This window comes from Merops nubicus, unplaced genomic scaffold (genome assembly GCF_000691845.1).
Source record: "Merops nubicus isolate BGI_N331 unplaced genomic scaffold, ASM69184v1 scaffold5512, whole genome shotgun sequence".
NCBI lineage: Eukaryota > Metazoa > Chordata > Aves > Coraciiformes > Meropidae > Merops > Merops nubicus.
Window position 1 is genome coordinate 31,070 of NW_008595502.1, and position 11,381 is coordinate 42,450.

The following is an 11,381-nucleotide window of genomic DNA, read 5'->3' on the forward strand; positions in this document are numbered from 1 at the left end:
AAGAAAATCATTTTGATGCAAATATTCCTGGCAAACTGGACAGACTCAATTCTGTACGTGCACTCAGTTGGAGCTCATGCATACACAGTGAGCTGGTGCTTCATGCCCTGACTGATCCCAGACCTCCAGCTACACACTGTGTTTCTACAAATGCTTTATGACACAGAGGAAAAAAACACTGGGAGAGATTAATAGGGTCATGGGCATCAAAGAGTGTTTGTGGGAGGAGGTAGGAACAGGCAGCACAGTAGGAGAAGATGAAGAAAGCAGCAGGTAGCATTAAGTAACTGCTGAGCAGCAAAGGAGGAAGTCTCTTCACAAAGGCAGCCAAGATACTAGAAGGATAGAGGGGAATAAAAAAGAGGGCAGCTAAGCCACAGAAAGAGCTTGAATGGAAAACAGATTATCTCTTTAAATCATCTTCTAAATTACAATAGTTTACTGGGCAGCAGAAAGCAGAGAGGAGAAGGAAAGAAAGTGGAAAGGACAGAAGAGCATCTGCCCATCCAAGGCAGCATCACAGCAGGAGATAATTTGCCTTCATAGCAAGAAATGGTTTGTGCAACAAGGAAAAGTGTTGTGAAGCCAAACAAGCTCCTTCACCAAGCCTGTCAGGCTGCTCAGACCACTGGTGTGCCCCCAGGAGAGGCTGTTTGCCCCCAGGAGAGATTGTTTGCCACAGATCCTGAACTCCAGCACGAGTTGCCAGGCTGGTGGAAAAGGGCTGCCAGGTAGCAGAATAAAACCAGTGGAGTCCAGAGTGAGTGAAGGAGTTGTCTCTAAGTCAGATCCCCTCTAACATCGTAGAATATGGATCTGAGCAAAAGAAGAATTGCCTGGAGTATTCACAGTCCATTTACTCCTAACTACTGAACTAGCTATTTGTGGATATTGGCTTCCAAGTGTAAGTACAGTAACCTTCAAGAGCTAAGAATTAAGCCCCAGGTTTTTTCTTACCTCAAGTATAAATGAAGACAGCCTTCCTTCTGCACTGCACCCCTTTCCCTGCTAAAAAAAAATGCCACCACTCTCATCCTGACCATGAGGTCTGGGGAATCCCTATAAAGCTGTGGAAGGAGGGAGAAGGAGGGAGAAGGAGGGAGAAGGAGGGAGAAGGAGGGAGAAGGAGGGAGAAGGAGGGAGAAGGAGGGAGAAGGAGGGAGAAGGAGGGAGAAGGAGGGAGAAGGCAAAATGAACAGAACTAGGAATGAGGCCTAGAATTAGAAAAAAAGTGATTGTTGCTTGTTACCGTTTTATGGCAACAGAAAGATGTCTAAGAAAGAATTTTAAACAGCAAGATTCCTTATGAAATTCAGGTATAAAAACACTGCACCCTTTCTGCATGAAAAGTAGTTTCCTTAGATCTTGTATAAATATTATAACAAAATCTTAATCCTTATTAGATTCACAGTATGCAGGGGATTTTTTTTTGTGTGTGTGTAGAAGGAGGGAGAAGGAGGGAGAAGGAGGGAGAAGGAGGGAGAAGGCAAAACTAGGAATGAGGCCTAGAATTAGAAAAAAAGTGATTGTTGCTTGTTATCATTTTATGGCAACAGAAAGATGTCTAAGAAAGAATTTTAAACAGCAAGATTCCTTATGAAATTCAGGTATAAAAACACTGCACCCTTTCTGCATGAAAAGTAGTTTCCTTAGATCTTGTATAAATATTATAACAAAATCTTAATCCTTATTAGACTCACAGTATGCAGGGGATTTTTTTTTGTGTGTGTGTAGTTAATTAAGGCAATAAGAAAAGGTGCACCTTGTTCTTGTCTGACATCAAAGGCAATCAGAATAATAATGGAGCCAATGTGGTCAATTCTTTCCTCTAACTCCCTGTTGCATTAACCTTTCAATTGAAAAGGTGCACCAGGCACAGTCAAGCCCTGGGAAAACAGCAAAGCAAAGCAGGCATGGGCTCCAAAGATCAGCTCCCTCATCCTCAAAGCAGCTGTCAATTACCTTACCTAACGAATGCAGATGCAAATGATATTTAGGGGAAAAAAAAAAAAAGGGAAAAAAAAAAAAAGCAAAGGTACTTAAAGGTAAGATCAGAGAGTTTCACTCTGTGCCTTCTGGATCCGTTTTTAATATAGCGAGTGGGGAATTAGGACTGTTACTCTCATTAAGACTATCTGGAATTGTATATCTAAATCCCCACGCACCAAACTTGAAATATATATGTCCCTGTGAGAATAGCTAGAATTGCAACTGGATGACTAGCAATATATGTTTTTTCTATTATCCCAGCTGAAGAAAGGCTTTAAAAGTAATGAACAAAGACACGCAAGTGTAATGCTTTGGGAGATACAGGAGAACAAAACTCAAAGCAACAGAAAGCTGAATGACTCCATTAATAAAATTTAGTGAATACGTTGTAAAAGTTCAGCTGCTTATAGAGGAAAAGAGTTCAGGAAAAAAAAAAAAAAATCCTAATTACATTTGGAGAAAAGTAATTACTCAAGAAAGAAAAAGACAACAATTCAGTTTTTGAATAATGACTTAGTGAAAACCAGATGATATTGGAGGAGTTAAAAATATTCTGTAAAACCAGGAGTAGGTTTTCAAAAGTGCTTTTTTTTTTAAAAAAAAAAAAAAAAAGAAAAGAAAGAATCCTTGATCTCTGAACAAAATAAGTATATTGTTTTACTGTAAAGTATCTTTTTACATTTTCCTCCCTCTCCCTTCAGGGGGTTTTGCTAACAGGAAGTGACCCTGCATTACAGCAGGTTAAATTTGCCTTTCCTTGAGACATGGACAATTCAGGCAAACCATTTTCCATTGTTCCTTCTTTTTTTTCCCCCTTCCTTTTCACTTTACAACGGGATAATGCAGCTTTTCAGATGTTTCTGTAACGCTCCTCCCAGCATTTCAACGTGGATTTTTGACCATTCATGACAAAGTGCTGCTTTGAAATTGGCCCAAGCTCATTTTCACAGAGGCACAGCACCACAAATCCTCCACGACCACCAAGCAAGCCTGAGAAGAGGTGGTGGGGAAGGAGACACCCAAGGTTGATTCACTGTGTGTCATTGATGAGCTCAGACATCCCCACTGTAGGTAGGATTTACACTACAGACCACCTGCTGGCTGTTTTTTGTTGGTTTGGGGGTTTTTTTTTGTTAATTTAATAAAAGCCCCATGCTTTGGGCTGCTGAGCTCTCTCAGACCTCCATGGTGGGAGCTGACACTGCCAATACCCCAAGCAGAGAGAAGCAACAATTAATGTTCTTTCAATGTAAGAACCTTCTACCTTCTTCCAGATTCAGACCCAAGCACACGTAGGGGTAGATTGTACAGATCCTACATATTGTACAGATATTGTGCATAGATTATATAGATCCTACAGATCTCAAGCAGGCAAGCAGTGATCCATAATCCAAACCCAGGCTCCAGCCTCCTAATGACAAAGACTGATGACTCAATTCCTATCGTGAATCAAGTATTTCCACTCCTAAGCCACACAATCTTAGATATAAGTAAACAGACCACATCATCTCAACAGCCTGGTAACACAGAAAAATGGAAACATTGAGAGCAATGACAATATTATTAGTTATTTCAGTGTTTGTCAATGGATGGGAGATAGGATGGATAATTTATTGTTCAGACAACTGCCAAGGAAAAGACATCGCTTTTAATCAGTCAACAAGCTGCAGTCAGCAAGGACAACTACAAAATTCAGATGTTTTCACTAAAATTTCTGTTGAACAGCAGTGAGACCTGTGTTCCTAACTGCCTTCTGATGTCTGTCAGATGACTCGTTTGCAGTTCAGCATTAACATCCATGGAAATTATCTGAATTGCAAAAAATCCTGACAGGAATGCAGCTCTTCCTATGCTCCCTAACTGAAGCATAACACTCCACGAGGTCTTGGATTTACCTCTCTGGTGAGGACAAGGCTTAATTATCTCAGCTAGAGCAATAACACCTCAAGAATCTAGATTAAAAAATTATCTAGCTAGTTGGGGGTTTTTTTTAATGATGTTGACAGCTGTGGACACATTTCTTTTTGCAAAAGCTAACATTGGTGTGTAGAAAGTTGTAATGATTGAAAAGAGAAAGCTTATCAAGTGTACCTAAGCACTATTAGGTTTCAAACTTATAATCAGTCCAAAGCAGGAAGAGCCTCTTGATGTCAAGAAACAGCTTGTTTACAGAAGGCTTTTGGCAAAATTAGTGTGGTCCAGCACTTGGCTTCGGGGCAAACAATCCCATCATGCAGCTAATCACCAGCACCTACCAATAACCCTCTCTGTGGCGACTGCCTTTTTATTTTCTCAAAACACTTGGCAAATAATTAATCCATCTTCTCTCCTGGTGTTAAACAAGGGAACACCACTCATTTCAGGGAGCTGATGGGTAGCAACGTGCTGCCTCAGGACAGGACGTGATGCTCCAGCTCCATCTGCTCGCTGAGCATCTTGGTGGAACAGGAACATAATTTGCCATGACTGCACCAGCAAAAAGGAAATGATCCTGCCTGGCACCTTCAGGAGATCATTTTACACTCTGAGTCAGGAGAGGGTATTATTGCTGCAGAATATTTCAGCAGTCACAAAATAATCCACCCACATGATCTGATTGCACCAGTGAGTTCCCAATACCCAGCTGGTCGACAACAGCATTTGGATACTTTGCTAACAGCTTTCCCCTTTCTTTCCTGTGTCCTGGGAGAGGATAAAAGGAAAACTATTTCCTTTCCATTAAACCTTTCATAATTTGGAAGCTAGTCAAGCACCGGGTAATTATTTTCTCATTGCAGATAATCTGTCTTAGCTTCCAGACTGATGCCTCAAATCATCAGTGGGTTTCTTGTCATGCCTTTTGGCCATACTATACCAAAAGCACCTCCTTAAACCAAACTGGCCTTTAGACTGAGAGGATCTCTGTTCATATCTCTAAGAACCATGGAAGCAGTTATTGAAAATACTTTAAAATTTGCTGCTGTACTTTTGAGACATCCTCTGTAACAAAAAAAAACCCTCAGAGTTAGATGCCTGTGTTTGCATTTCAAGGATGTCACGCTAGAAGTTATCAGGCACCATTGTAGTGACTCAAGGAGTAATCTGATGCAGTGTGACTTGGAAAAAAAAACTATGTTCAGGGTTATGCAGAACATTTAAATGGTGATTTGCAGAGTAGGAAATGTATCAGCCACTTGGTATTCTCATCATGTCAAAGACACCTAGATGTTCAGCTCTTTCTGATCATTTTCTGCAGCCACGCTGAGCCCAGCACTCGTTTCACAGGCTGCAGAATTGCTGCTCCCAGTTTAAACCAAGTGTGAATAAGGGGGGAATGAGGCCCTGGACTCCCGTGGCATCATACAGTCACTGAGTCCACGTAGCCTGTGTCTCTTTCTCTTAATCATTATTTGAATGATTCTAGTATTCACTCCTCCATTGTTTGTCCTGAATGCTAATGAGTGACTTGCTCCCTCCAGATTCCTTCCCTTCAAATTGTTTCACATTTTAAAAACTGACAGCTCAAGATAGAAATGCCCACCCTGAACAAGATGGAGAACAGTGGGAAAAATCAAACCTTTAACTTTCACATGTCAAAACAAGGAGACTTGAACTTTAATTTGGATCTTCAGCAATGTGATCATCTTTAGGAAAATAATTCTCATTTATGAGATTCCCTTATAGAAATTTTGTCCACAACATAATGAATAAGGCAGAAATCCTTCTGGTTGTTTTGGGAATCAGGAGCCTTTCTATCTGACAGGTTCATTGCTACACCCTGTAGTATAAAACTGAGCCATTAATCTGGAACAGGAATGCTTCCTGAAGGTGAGAACCTCCTTCAGCTCCAGTCAGATTTAAACAAGCGAAAACAAACCAACCCAAAACAAAAACAAACCCCAAGAAAAACTAACAAACCCATCAACCATCCATGGCTGCTTGTTGTCTAAAACCTCAGAGAAGTTGTTGAAGTATTTCCTGCCAGTGCTGTCACTGAAAACCAGCCTAGGGGCAGCTTTGGCTGACACAGCCTGGAGCATCATCTCTCCGTCTTGCTTAATTCTGTTGGCTTTGACCTCCAAGGGTAGTTATGTACCCATGTGACAGGGCAGAAGGCCACGTTGCTCTTCTGAGCCCTGAAAATTTCTAAATAAGCAGCATAAGAAAGAATACCCCTCCACAGTGCTTCTCTACACCCAGTGTGTGTCATCACCCCTTCCTCCTCACACCAGATGAGAGAGAAACTGGTACCAGGCATCTGAAACAAAGAGCAACACTCAAGAGCTTGGTAGTCCATAAACACAGAAAATAATCTAAATAATAATAAAAACTAATTAAAAAAATAATAGAGGCAACTCCTATTGGTCAACACACAGGTTGGGTTCTGCCCTGAAGGCTGGCAGCACCTTCCAGAGTCACTGATCACCAGGGAACACCAATTCCTTAACGTCTCCAACATCTGTAGGGCCTGAATCCTCAATTCCTCAGCATCTGATGCAGTCCCTGAAGGTCACATTGCAGTGTGACACAGACCCAACGCCACAAAACGGCCAGACTCAGGAAAACTGACAGCCTCTTCCATTTTAAATTTATACCAGATGAAGTGAGACATCAAAGGAGCTCCTTTTAATGGGCTTTTTGGCATGTGGTCCTTTGTTCTTAACAAGTCAGCACCAGCTGCTCTGTCCATAATGCCAAGTCAGTAACATCCCAAGCCAGATTCCCTCTGATGTAAATCAGTGTCACTCCTCTGAAGGAGGATATTTCTATTGGTTGACATCAGTGGAAGATTTGGCTCCTCATGCTTGGCAGGTGCAAGCTAAAGTCAAATCTTCAGTGCCATATTTCACATTTCTCCTGTCCTCACCATCGCTCCTGCTGTACACGTTTCTCAGGCTGGGGAGTTAATTTGCATCAGCTGTAGCTCCTCGAGTTTCCATACAATAAATTCCATATTGTAAGGAACAGCTTTCCTCTAATTATATCTTGTTCATGTATATCTCTTTTATTTTCCACACACACTAATCTTGTCCCCTGGGTTATTGCGTGGTGACGTTCCCGTGAACAGGAGATGGGGTGAGAACACCAGATAGGTCACATTCATTCATTGAAACAGTTCAAATAATTGAAAGTAACTATTAATAGCCTTCAGATTGCCTACATTAGCCCATCCTGATTACCAGGAGTATATATTAGTTTAAAGGTGACCTACAAATATTTGCTTGATGTACAAATGTCCCAGATACAAAGGGCTTTTCGATGCATATTTAAAATTAAAACCTTTATTTTTTGATTTGCAGGTAGCAGGATATAAAAATCCCACAACAATTATGTGCAAGTGTGTATATATATATATATATGCACAGTACATTAAAAAATTTCAAATAGCTCTTGGAACAAATTAAAGTCTAGCTATTTACCCCTTAGAAAAGATGCTGTGAGCTTCAGCGCTTGCTAATAAAACTCTTGTTTAAGAAGGAAACAGGAGCCTGTAACCACCTGGGCCAATCGACACCCCAAAAGCCCAGATCCTGTCTCACTTTTCCCCATTCAGTGTCTTGGGTTATTTTAATTAAGTCAATTATGTTTCCAAGTCACCTGCTCTTTTATTTGGGAGAACGTACAAGCAGCTACAACTCCAGCTTTCTGATCTGTCATGTTCACTGATTTAAACACTTTCTTCCCCATCTTGGGCAATTCCTTCTTCCAGTCTGCAGGAGAAAGGATGCCAGCAACATCTGGTAACCCCCCAGTTCCCCCCAGTACTGGTGCTGGCTCCCAGTGCCTGCCCTGACCCTTTCCTACAATCCCAGCCATCACCACCGAGTCATGCTCACCTTCCACTGCTGGCTCATTCACCTCCTAACCCTGAGTTCCCTTCTTTTCAGGAGTTTACACCAGAGTGTGACTCATGAAATGCCCTTTGCCCATCTCCTCCCACCCTCCTTGCACCTGCCCCACATTTTTGGGCATGGCAACAAAAGAAAAACAAAAGTGCAGATGTTATAAGTTGAAGTATTAGCTGAAATAATTTCAATTTATATCAGAGGTTCAGGTTTGTGAAGGTTCTTGGGTATCAAGACAACTACAATTATCTGAGCTTGAATGCAGATATTGGCACCTATAATATCTCATAGTAAAGTGATGATATTGTTTAATCAAGAAGTCAAAATTAATTTAAAGCTGTCCCATTTTCTTCTCTTTGCCCCTCTTTATTAATTCAGCACAGAGCCCAGCAGGTAATAGATTATAAAAGGATGGATGGAAAACTAGATATTCATGTGGAATATATTCTTCACCAAAGGAAGGTGCAAAATTAAGATTAAAAATGCTTCTCTCTTAGGCAGAAACAAGACTAATCTTTCCATTTTTCACTTACCTTGTATTTATGAGACATCAGCTACAGACAGTAAAGGAAATTGCAGCATTCATTTAAAAGCAGCGTTAGCAAGTTCTGACAGCTTGTTAAAAGCTCTGACCAAAGGCAAGGTGATGCACATCCATCACCTCTGACAAGGACCTCATGGAGCTTGGCCCTTGGTCAGATCTCTGAGGTGGCTCTCAATGGGCCATTTCACATGAATATCTACACGTCCCTTAAGCTGCCCAAGGGATTTAAATGCTGGTCACTCATTAAAAATAAACACTATTCTGTCCTACAACTCTACGTCCTCCTGCAGTTCAAGTCTGACTTCATGTGTAACATGGATTTTCCAGCACTTACATCCAATTTCTTGGCAGATAATGGTAGTACCCAAAGCAACACAGTCAGTAGAAGATACAGTCCACAGTGGTGAAATCACAAGATCATATTCCATCCTTGGGATGCTATAACATGAAACATGGCTTTGAGTGCTGAGTCTGAGAGATTTGGATTTCTAAGTATAACTACCATCCATGAGCACGGCCCAAGATTTACATTTCATTAATATCCTTAAAATATCCTTTTCATATGTGGCACACTGTGGAAATATATACCTCTGGAGATTATCTGGACCAACATCCTGCTAAAAAACAGGGTCTTAGATTAGGTTATCCAGGTCCAGGTAAAGCCAAGTCTTGAATACTTGGAGTTGAACATGAAATAGTGTGAGTAATACTAAAGTCATCATTATTTTAGCAAAGCCACATGAAAAAAATTAGAAAAAAAGACACTCCAAAGAGGCCTTGACTCAACTGGCCCAATAGGAAACAGCAAACCTGGCCCCAGTACCTGTAAAAGAGAGAAGTATTTGGGTGCTTGTTCCACTTCAGATCCTAATAAGGCAGCCAGTGCATCCTGGAAATGACATTTACAGATTTCATACAGAAAAGTCTAGCCTTGAAAGTAAATTTTTTCTATTTTTTTTTGGCCATGGTGATGTTATTACCACTTAGACTTCTGCTGGCAGGAAGCTATTGCCTACAGCTGCAAACTAATATAAACTCAGACTTTCTGGGTCATCAGAAATGTGATGGACAAAGCACTCTCCACAGCCCCTTAATCCATAAGATAACTTGGTTAAAGTATTAACACAGCATCAAAAATTGTTCGCTGCCTCTACTTCACGAGTTCTTCCTAAATATTTCATTTCACAACCATTTCATTGCATAAACATCTAGCAGAGCAAAGCTCAACATGAATGCATTTGAGCTAGTAAATGCTGGAAGAAAAAAACTATCTAAAAATTGGGAATCTGTAAAATGGTATCGAGGACTTATGGGGTGGTTGTTTTGCTGTGCTCATAAAACAGCACCTTAAAATGTTCAGCTGTATATCACAGAAGTGCCACAATGAAAAGCAGGAAGGCAACAATGTCCCATTATAGTTTTCTTTAGATATTTAAAACTAGTCTAGGGAAAAAAAATAGCTAACAGGCTGTAGGACTGGACCAGATTTGCACCAGAATGGAGGTTGGAGCTAAGAGATTATTTCTTTCCCTCACTTCACCCCTTTTCAGAACTCAAGGGAAAGTCACTTTTTCATGTTCTCCCAGGTTAAAATCATACCAATTGCCTTTCATGTTAACGAGCAGTGTGGATGTCTCCTGCTTTTAACGAGCTTTCTTATCATTTGTCACATGCAGTGGTTGACAGCTATGAAAGAGCTCATTACCTAGGGGATCCTGGTGAGAAAGACTGTTTTGAAGCATTACCCTGCTTGTTTATACAAATTTCACACAGGAAAGTTGTAGTGGGCTGATAAACACCTTCTTATATATCACAAAGGGTCTGGATCAAGAGAAATATATCTCTCTCCATCCTACATTATTGCTTACACAAAAGGTGGAAGCAGTTAGAAAGGTGACACTTCCCATGTTTATTTACACCTGTATTCTTGTGTACACAAATGGGGGAAGTCATTTTTTGAGAAAAACAAATTTCTCAACTGGTTACCTCACTTCTTCACTAAAACTTTTCAGTAAAACTGTGGAACCATGGGCAGGATCTTATTTCACTTTCTAATTACTTCCAGTAAAAGTGATTCTTTCATGGCCACCACTCTGTCACCAAGCCCAGGGAAGGCTCAATATTATTCTCATCCTCATTTCTGTGATATAGCACAGAGAGACCTTAGATGGTGTTGAGCAAAGCCTTGAATACTTCATACTTCCTATGGAACTATGAAGCACTTCAGAAGGGCATCATTAGTTGAGACTGTTCCCTTTAGCACTGATTGGCATCTTCCCTCTCCTGCTCCCTACTGTGCCATCTCCCCTTCAATGGACAACCACTTAGAATGGATAATCACTTATATATCACATAAAGATATATTTTATCTCAGGGTGTTCTTCAGCAACCATCCCGATGGGTGCTTCACCCTGCAGACCCATGCAGCCTGAGTCTGGAATTACTGACAGCATCAGTTTCTCTGTGGAAAATCCTGTCTCTGGGGATGATTTTCTAAAAGTTAAAGCAGAATGCCTCTGAACAAGGCAGCACCTTCTCACTATTTGCACCTTGATAGCTGCAAGAGCAGCCCCACTGATTTCAGGCACAGGAAAGTGAGGGCAACAGTAACAACAAGGGTCAAAGGGATGGTGCAGCCTGGGTTTTGCACCTTGTCCAGCCCATGAGACAGCAGCTAGCTTCTCATCTTGCTCTTTTTTCCCATCTCCACACTGGGAAGAGGAAGGTACCAACCTTAGGAAGTAGCTTATATTCATATACTGACCCTTAGATCAAAAAGGCCACGTGAGAAGAGGTTAATTGCAACTAAATGTAGCCTGAGGTTGCAGGATACACAGGGGGTAAGTTTTAACCTTAGTGCTTTTGGTAGAAACCAGTCTCAGTCATGGACATTCCTCTCATCCACGTGCCCTTCCTGGAGAGTCAATAAACTGGGCTGTGGTTGAGCAAGTGCACTGTAAACCAGCTGCTGCAGCCCCAGCCCACGGGGGACACGAAGCAATCCCCACAGCACCTTTCTCTTT

The 11,381-nt window shown here is 41.2% G+C and overlaps 1 protein-coding gene across 1 annotated transcript in view; it reads right to left on the bottom strand.

Moving 5' to 3' along the window:
- The window catches only part of LOC103768897 (chromosome unknown open reading frame, human C10orf90), a gene marked incomplete at its 5' end in the record, with an annotated part of 31,491 nt that overhangs the window by 18,446 nt on the left and 1,664 nt on the right, over positions 1-11,381 (bottom strand). The window lies entirely within an intron of this gene.